We start from the raw sequence: 10,657 nt of genomic DNA, 5'->3' as shown, positions 1-10,657 counted from the left end.
TTTCACTGATGAACATTTTGTTAAGACATGATGAAGCAAAGTTGACCAGAATTAAACAAGGAGTCATCGGGTCAGAGGTCAAGGTTACTAGGTCAAATGATGAAGCAAAGTTGGTCGGAATTTGACAAGGAGACAACTGACTTAAGGTCAAGGTCACTTGGTCAATATCAAGGTCAAATATTGTCTCTTATTACTGATGAACATTTTGTAATGACATTATGAAGCAAAGTTGGTCGACAAGGTCCCAACCAATCGACTACTGATGAAACTACACCATTATGGCATATGGGGCCACACCCATGATTGGATAGCGAGCTTTCCTATAGGCCGTACACAACGTGTCGTTCTCGATGACCAATCATCAGTCGCCTCCACCTTTTCATCAGGATTCCCACAGGGAACTGACTTAGGCCCACATATCTTCATCAACGACTTGCCGTCATCAGTCTCATCAACTACACGACTTTTCACAGATGACTGCCTGATGTACAGGAGGATCAAGTCGCCAGAGGACCAGGCGAACCTACAGAGAAGCCTCGACAAGTTTCAACATTGGGAGGACCAATGGCTAATGCAGTTCAACCAGGACAAGTGTGAAGTGCTGCGGGTTACAAACCGGAAGTCCCCATTGCTTGCCGACTACTCGATCCATGGCCAGGTACTGAACACGGTTGACTCTGCAAAATACCCTGGCTTGACATTTCACAAGAGTCTCAGCTGGGACACGCACATAGACAAGATCACCAAGAAGGCTAACTCCACCGTGACTTTCCTAGGCAGAAACATCAGCCGATGCCCAACCAACATCAAGACGCAGTGCTACCCCACGCTAGTGTGACCCACCATCAAATATGTCTCTAGCGTGTGGAGCTCAGCTAAGAAGGAGAGCATCACCAAAATCGAGGCCGACCAGCGTAGGGCAGCTAGGTTCGCAACTGGAGAATACCAGCGCACAAGCAGTGTAACATCTATGCTACAGCAACTTCAGTGGCAGTCACTCCAGATCCACCGGGAAACAACCCAAGTCGTCATGCGATACAGGATAGTCTATAACCTTGTGTATATCCCGACGGATAGCTACCTACAGAAGACATCACTGCGGACCAGAGGCCACACTGCGTTTCTTTTGCCACACACTATGACAACAGTGTACAAGATCTCCTTCTTTCCCACAGCCGCCAGGCTATGGAACAGATTGCCAGGAGGAGCGGTGGAGGCCGAGAGCCTGGACAGCTTTAAGACCCAGCTGTTCAGGGCCGTCGAACAGTAGACGACTCTCGTGGTTTTTTTAACATTTTATCCATTTGAGGGTGCACTGTACATAGACGCTAACACCCTCACGCAGAATGCGAAAATACTTTAGTGGTGTTGCACTGAACTGGAAGAAGAAGAACCACTGAAAAAACAGGATTCTGACATGCTGACCCGTTTTTCCCCAGACGAACCTAACTGCCAGTCCCTATCTCATATGCTGACCAGCAACAGAGATTTGCCATAACAGCTTCCGTAACAAGAGGTCAAGGGTTCTCTGGGAATATTACTGGAGTGCGTAGAACTGCTGAAACCAATTGTCGGATTCCAATTCTGTAATATTAGACCTTTCTCATTTTGAGGTAGACGGACCGCGGAGAACGGAGACGGAGACTAACACAATATTTTTATTTATAGAAAGATCATTGTGTAGTGGAGTCAAACACCTGTCCCGTATGTCGGGTAAAGGAACAGGAAATATTCTATGGAGACGCATGGTTGGTTGGTTGGTTGACGGGTTTCGCGCCTACATGAATCCGCCCTTACGGGTTTCATCTCATTGATTTGGAGTCGTCTATTCTATCCTATCCTTATCTTGTGATGTAATTTGGAGACGACTCCTGGGTCCGAAATGGTTTGTCGCGCCGGATGATGCAGCTTTGGTTGTTGATCCTTACTAATGGATTGGTGTCGTTGAGGGGGCTCGAAATTGGCCAATATGGCTTATATTAATATATATATATATGTACATAAAAAATAAGATTATTTGTATATTTTGAAAGTGTATTTATTGCATATATTCCTGTTCTTAAAGGGAGGTTTATATATTATATTTGCTATGTACCTCGGGTCTCTTACTGCCGGTTGTGCCCGACAGTAGAGAAACGTCTAAGAAAATAAATAATAAAAAAATTGGTTGTTAGTAGATGGTCTTATTGGGGTCTATAAGTTGTTGGGCTTATAATATATGTGTCTTATTGGAACTTTTATTGTATAAAAAGATGGGGAGATCACCGATCGTATCATATCATGGCGTTGGTCTAGGAGGAGGGCGTACCGTATCCAGGCTGTCCTTTACTTATATCCTACTCTATTTTGGGTTTTGTTTTGTTCCTATATTTTGGAAGTCCGTCGAATCGTCGAGAATAAATGTAATCTAATCTATCCCTATCCCGTGTGTCGGCGTTATCGCGCCTACTCTTTCGACAATACACAGAGGGATTGTTTACGTGCAGGTTGGACCCTCCTACACGGGACACCGTTTATAGTCCCCTCCGCCGGACTGTTGGAGACACATATATGTTAAAGACTTTTATACACTGTAAGTTATCAATGACCACTACTGGAAAAGTCTCTGTCGCCTCACAGCAAGAGCTGCACAAATGTCAACTATAAAGGAAATGTACCATCTTGGGTTGCGCCACAGACTTCCGATGACACGATACATTTTCATTTTACGAATAAAATGTTCCACGCTTACGCGGTGCTTATTCATGATAGCGTTAAGGTGCAGATATTTGTTCTGCACATTCTGGGGAGCTTGTCTAATTTGCTGCCTGCCAAATGGCGTCATGATAGGATATCTTTTGGGGAATATCTTGTCGCCAGCAATCAAACAATTAACCGGGAAATCTAATTCCAAATTTGGTCCTATGGTAGGCAAATGTGTGAGAATTTGAGCGTCGTTTTGGTGACCAGAAAAACCACTTTGAACAAACCTTAGATTACCCTCATTGTCAACAATAACAATGGTATGTATACAATGAGCATGCCTATGACCACTGTAATAAAGTGCTTGAGGTTCAACTTCCGTTCTGTATATACGATGGGGTGTCCCGTCGATTGCCCCTACCGCGTCAGAGAGATCAGGCCAATTGCCCCGCATACCCTCCCACTCTTGTCGACCGGGCCAAACAACGCTGTCAGCAAAAACGTCCAACATGACAGCACGTTACACACTGAGCTCTCGTCCGACGGTTCCTGTTGAAAATTCAAAAAGAAGAGAAAGAAAATGAAGCGATGGATATGACCTTAGCCATACGAGGAACAACATGACACGATTTCGTGGTGATAAAATATGTTCATGGTTATTTCCCTGATGTAATCTCGGTGAAATTTCATGCACAATAGCCAACAGTATCTCCGGCGTCTCACACGTGATTTCCATAAATTCATAAGGGTGTTCCGAAAACAAGCCAAAAACATTTCTTTCGCCCCGATGATTTTCCAGAGAACCGAATAATCTATTGCGAATATCAGACTGATGAATTGCTGGTTCGTGAAATTGTAACATAATCATTAACAATGCTACAAGGATTTTAGCAACGTCATCAACAGGAGGAGGATGCGTAAAAAGAACTGCAATCAATGCAGCGACTTGTTCACGATCCATTACCTACATGAAAAAAGTAAAGGAAAATTATACATCTTTCATGTAGCTAAAAACTGAGCCGTTCGAAAGGGCTTCGCAGTCTATCACGTAATCCAGCACAATACAATTATATATTTCACTATCTCATTACTTCGTCCTAATTCCTCGGAATTCATTTGGGCATTAAATATATGATATTCGTAATGTAGAGTTATAAATAAATGTTGTAAGCTTACTCATAATGTCAATATATTGCATGGACAAAATTTGTAAATGTATAAGAAATACTGTCATATTTAAATTATAACAAATATAGAGTTACCTCCCCTGTTTTACGGAATATAAAATCATCAAATAATAGGTAATATTAAGGATTTTTTGCCATATCTTTTTAATGATATTTTCCAATATTCATTAGGAAAGAGATGGATTAAATGTAATGAAATATTGAAAGTAGAATTACAGGAACAACTATTGCCAAAACACTGCGTTATATGACGTAATCGTTTTTGTGTTGCTCATTTTGATATTATGGGAGGTGACCTAAAAAAGTCTTTCATCGGGGAAATAATCAAGAATAAATTACTAATCAATTTACAAATATCATGTCACATTTTATCACATAAATACCGTGTTGCATATGCACTGTCATAAAGACATCACTCCGGAAATGACGTCACAGTCAAATAGGAACAGTGAATGTGACGTCACGTCATTGTGAAGCGGACACAATTTTCATCGTTTCAAAGGCGGCCAAGTGCAAAATCTTCGTTTCAGATCACAATTATATAGTTTACTTTGTATTATATGTATCCATTCATATAACATTTATGATATTCGTTTTGGATTTTTCATGTTAGCGAGCCTCTGCTTGCTAACATGAAAAATCCAAAACTTGTATCATTAATCTAATATGAAGGGAAACTTATGACATATCCTGAAATGAATGTAAAAGATAAAGCCGCTCAATTAATTCCGATTGAAATTTGTTTACCCTATTAGACAATAAAATTGCTTCCTACTACTTCAATTGCATGCAGTTTTCACTTAAATTCGGTCTCAGGCTTCGTTTTTGTGTAGTATAAATATTTACCAAGTTTCTTAACTATCCAGTTATAATTTGTTGCACTATTGTGCGCAAAATAACGACCAATCAGATTATAGGAAAATTAATAAATATGCGCGTGTTTTGCCCACGTCGATCTGGACGTTTTGTTTGTTTGATATTTCGGGTCTACCGTATTTTCCCGTTATGACATTTGTTGCTGGTGAATGAAGAACACAAGCATGACGGACACGGGTAAGTGGACCTGGTGCATTTATACACCCTTATATCAATACATATTCAACCAGTTTCACAAATATGAACATATTCTTATCAAATTGGTTAATTTTCAAACTTACCTGAAATGTATCTATGTCGCGGTGAATGTTTTTACAATCGATACTCAAATCACGTGTCCTCTATATGGTCACCTACCAGTCCACGTGTACCCAACATCATGCACGTGTTATGGTCGCGATTAATCCGTCGTCAAAAACATACGTGCACATATTTCGGCTCACAAACTCATAAAATAATGTGTTAAGTAACTTTTTTTCTGTCATACACTTTTGATTTTTCAGGAAAAACTATTCTGGAGAAAAGGAAGAAAACGGGTGTTTTGTTTGACTGCCAGGAAATTCTCCTCATGCTTCGTGCCTATCCCTGCTCTTGGTCAGAAATAACTAACGAAATACAAGAAAATTCGTCTCTTCTTCCACAAAAAACGCGGGGATTATACGAAAAATCCACCATGTAACAGCTTAGAGACAGATTATCCTCCAAGCTGTCCTCCTCAAAAAGGGAACGGAGGATAGCGAGATCAGGTATTTAACCATTTCTTCATTCATTCATACATGTATGTACAAAAATTGCCTATATAATGAATTTATCATTCTTCCCCATTGACCGTTTACAGCTTCATTACTTTAAATGTGAATTTATGCGGCGATATCATATGAAAAGACTAACAGGCGATATTGCATTAATGGGGCTATGGACGGAATAGGATCAGTATCATTTTGACGCTTCTCCTTACGCATAACACAAGACTTTCCTAAGGCAGAAATCATCCAGAATACGCAAAGTTTTCCATGAATGTGGTTGGAAAGGACGATAAGCGAAACCTTAAATTAAGATAACTAAGAAATACGAATATAAAATAAAAAAAAGCTATGGCGGGTTGCTATGCCTATTTCCCCAAAGCTGTGATCCGCTAGTGTGCACGTGCCACCGTGTACCCTGTCATGACGCGTCCTTAAGTATTTCTATCCAGTTAGCTCTATCGGAATCCTGTGTCTAAGAATAGATTATTGCATAACTGCGTTACACATTCGGCTACATCGGACATAGACGAATGTGGAAATACAAACTGTTTTTACCCAAGAAACACCTGTCGCAGTTTTAAGAAACTCGTTCACTTTTCCGGCATACGATTTGTTTATATCATGGAATCAAAAAGTTAATTCAAAAGTTGGTCCTCTGATAGGAAAGTGTTGAAAGTGGTTTTTTTTCAAGTCTTGGATACCCAATCACTTCCATAGATATAGTGAATATGGCTATATTTGCAGTATCACATTAACAATACTTAATATCTCAGCAGTTCAAAGATTCATATTTAATTGGTTTTATATCTTTTCTATACATTTTCGCTACTAGAAATTATTTACTCATGATATTTTTTTCCGTTTTCATAAATGTGGACTTGGGGACATGTGGGCAATTTTTCGCCATAGGTCTTTAAGTATTACTAGTATTAAAGTGTAGCATTAAGCTCTATTCAATCCCTATATGTATGTATAAACTACACATAACCGCAATTCTACTGATCTATTAAGAAAATGTGTATGTGTTTGTTTTTCTCATAGGTCTGAGCTGGACAAAATCAGGCTCTTGGAAACGGGGGGAGCTAAAGGGAAGGCAAATCCAACGGCACCGCCAACACCAACCTTAGGCCCAGCCCCCGGACCTTCGCGGGATTCTTCCGTGAATTCGCAGAAGGAACACAGGCAAAGGCATGACATTGCGATGTCGTTGCCTTCTGAGGACGAGGAGGATACCAGCACAGCTCCCCCGAAATAGGAAAAAATGAAGAAAGATAATTTGGCAGCAATTATGCTAGAAAACCAACGCCAGTACCAAAAGCTGTTAACTAAAAAAAAATCCAAAACTCCTACAAGTATTCGGTGTGTCATCATCAGACGACTCGTATTAGAAAAAAAATGAATCCTAGACAATAAAATCAATATCCTGTTAAAGTGACGAGTTACTTCTTTACTTTTTTAGTTTATGTGGTTAATAACAGTATAAACTTCTGGTTTTTAAAGATACAATTAACAATTAATGTAACAACCTAACGGACGTAATTCAATACACATCATCATGCCACCAATTGCTATTCTAGGTGTCCGTCTCCGCGCTCCGCGCTCGGTCTACCTCAAAATGAGAAAGGTCTATTAGCAGGTCCCGTAAGCAAGAGACTGTATGTCATTTCTGCTATTGGTACTTGAGGTGCTAGTATTTCCTCAAATTTATTGATATATCGTTCCCCGATATTTTCATGATATTGCCTGGCGTACCATTGTAGAGCTTTCTTGCACACCGGAAGTACAGTTTTAAGTTTGTTGACAATGTTGCTAAATCACTAGAAGGTTTAAGTTGTAGAAATTTTGGAGGGTGCAGAGATGGAGGTGAAGTTAACACTGCTTGATCGGAAGTTGATAGATATTGGAAACATTGATAATATGATTCACGCTCTCTACAAAACGTATCCATTTTCCTTTGCAATAACAGCAAGAACATTGCTGTCAGGGGCTCTGCATGTGTCTTTTTAACACATGCATTAGGTAACGCAGGTCTCTAAGGGATCGCGCATACTACAGATTTTGCTTAACGTGGAATTGCACAAACTGCAGTAGCGACACCTATGTCCTTATATGGTCTCTCTGCACCTATATGGAATATGATATCTCCTTATATGGCACGTCATTCATTACTTTTCATTCATATGCAAATTTATAGGCAGCTTGTCTGATAACATTCCTTCATATAGACAGAGAAAGCATTCACTTTGATATTTTCTTAACCAGTCAGATGTATGCGAAACATACAATAATGCATGTATTGTGTATGTATAAAATTGATAAGAAATATTTTGATTAATTTTCTAACAAAGCTCTGCTTGCTGAAAGAGTGCTTCCCGCACTCTTCCCTAAAGTGAATGGTTTCCTCTGACCTACCAACTGTAGTCCTCTAACCAGTACACAGTTTCTGTCACACTGTTTGGGCCACTAACGTTTTGCTTTATATAACAACATCCCCACTGCAAATAAGCCTGAAATTTTACTTCTGACCACATGAATATGAATATTCTTTCCGTCAAAATTAAAACAAGACATTCTATCCATTTCAGTAGAGTCTATTTTAAGCACAGAATAAATCGACAAGACCTATACATTATCACAAGAAAAAAAATGTAAAGCGAACCATGCTTTGATAACTTTAGCAACCCGTCAAACAGCAGGCAGTCGAGCTGGCTGGATGAGGCCAAAGGTCACCGTGGCCCGCGGTATACCTGTATTTCTGCAAAACATTATATCCCTTAATAGGACATTGGTCTAACCTGATCAGCCGGACTTAAGTCGGTATATTTGAAGAGTTGAACCATATTTGTGAGTTATCACAAAGCCTCCTCGCCCTCAGATGTAATATTAGATTAACCTCAGTCAGATTTGGATGATTCTGTGCCTCTTGTGTAACACGTGTCAAGATTACACTTTTAGCTTAACGGACATCTGGTTTCCACCGTTATTGGAGAATATAAATTATGACCGGCAAAAGAAGTAGTGCGATGTTTAATCTATGATAAAACATGTACATCACAATATATTTATAGATTATCACACCGTATTTCTCCATTAAAAAATACTCAACTAAACACAATGTTTTCCAAATGACTTCTAAGCTCAATGGTCAACGATTTTTTGGGCTATATCAATCAGTGTAAATTAACGTTGGTTGAGAACGTACATAAAGGATCGTATAGAATAATAAGTAGTCATACCATTAAAAAGGAGACTGAGCCGGAGGTATTAGCGTCTTTGGTAAACGATGTCGGAGTATCGAAAGCTAGTTTGGCAGACTTAGGTTGTGTTAGTATTTCTTAGATATAGAGCGATGTATACAGCAATATAAAGAGGTCCGATATAGATTGGTGTGATACATATATGAGGATTCGCGTTCGAGAGAGAAAGACGGATTTGTATAGGGAAGGAGCGGATGTCATAATCGCAAAAACGAACAAATCTTCTTTTCCAGTGTGTATCTTGAAGATATATTTTGCAAAAGCAGGCATTTTCGATAATTCTGAGATTATATATTTCCTGACACTTTGTAAATCATTCATACTTAGAGGTAGTACTACCTTTTCGTACACAAGGGTCCGTGAAGTAGTGCTATAAATGCATGGGAAACTAGGCCTGGAAACTAAAAAATACGGATTACATAGTCTCCGGGCAGGAGGAGCGACGGCGGCAGCGAATGCCGGAGTGCCGGACCGACTTCAAAAAACACGGACGCTGGTGGACGGACAAGGCAAAGGATGGGCTCCTTTGTAATCTTCAAAGGACAAGTATCAGACTAGTGTTGGTCAGGTTTTGTTTCCCTGACACCAATCAAATAGCTAGCCGGGGGGCTTTATTTATGCTATGACATATTCCAGGGGTGTAGAGAGCGAAAGTGAGCTTAACCCATAGATATCGAGGATGGACATCGGGCGGTGTACAGGACACCTGGTTGCATGTAAAATTGTACAAAATCCCAAGATGTCCGTACGACAAACTATTGTCTACCGTATTGATCTATCTACAACAATCTCATGAAAGGTGGAACACTTATTTGGATATTTCTCTCAACCGAGATGACTGGGAAAACATTCATGCTCTTCCATTTTATGAGACAAACGACTCAAAAATTAGAAAATCAGGAATGTAGCTTTTATATTGGGGCACCAGAAACAATATATCACCATTTTTTGGAATTGTACACGAAGTCAATCACTCTGGACATGTTTTATAAATTCAGTTTGTCTCAAATATAATGCTGTTTTAGAAAGAAAAAAACTGCTACTTTCAATAAAATTCCTAATTTTTAAATCTTTATCTATAGTCGACCTATATTTTGACCCAAAAGGCAGGGAACAAGATCCGACAAAAATTGGAAAATATCAAACTTATTTTAGAATGAACTTTGTATCTGATATTTTGTGTATAGTATATGTTTTCATTAAGAACCTTTGTCTCACTTGTACATTAATTATGTGATTGACGCAATAAAAAGTATTGAAAAAAAGATGACCGTACGATGCCGCCGGGAGCCGTAAGATGAACTTACGAAATCCTTGCGGGACACTTACAGGAGACTACCAAGTAGGTTCCGATGAGTTTGGGTCAGATAAAATCGGGCAGACACCGGCAACTTTTATCTGCGAGCTAAAAGCTCGGCGTCTAAAAATCGGCCGATAGTGGCCAATACTCTCGCGGCGTCCTTACTGTTCCCCGGCCGGTTTTGGCCAAACATCTCATCGCTCGGAAATCGGCGCTAATGTGACTGAGGTTTAAGGTCACTATTATCTCACTATGACCTATGCTTTTACCTTATTTCTAGAAAAGTTTGTCAAGGGCATATCTTCGATACTATTTTACCTGGAGTTACCAGATGTGGTGTACAATGTCATCTTAGGATGGCGGAGTGCAGAGGCAAGAATAAGATCATTGTGACCTATGACTTGACCTTTGAACTTCACTTTTGAAAACGTTTGTTCATGTATGCTTTTTCACCTAGAGTAATCAGTTTTGGTGTACAAGGACATTTTGTGATGATAGAGTGCAAAGTATAAGAATAAGGTCACTATTACCTCACTGTGACCTATGCTTTCTGACATAAGTGTACTGTTTGTTAAATATAGAAATCATTACCGGTGGGGGACTATGGAA

Source organism: Mizuhopecten yessoensis, unplaced genomic scaffold, assembly GCF_002113885.1.
Source record: "Mizuhopecten yessoensis strain PY_sf001 unplaced genomic scaffold, ASM211388v2 scaffold5283, whole genome shotgun sequence".
NCBI lineage: Eukaryota > Metazoa > Mollusca > Bivalvia > Pectinida > Pectinidae > Mizuhopecten > Mizuhopecten yessoensis.
Note: the sequence above shows the minus strand (reverse complement) of the source record.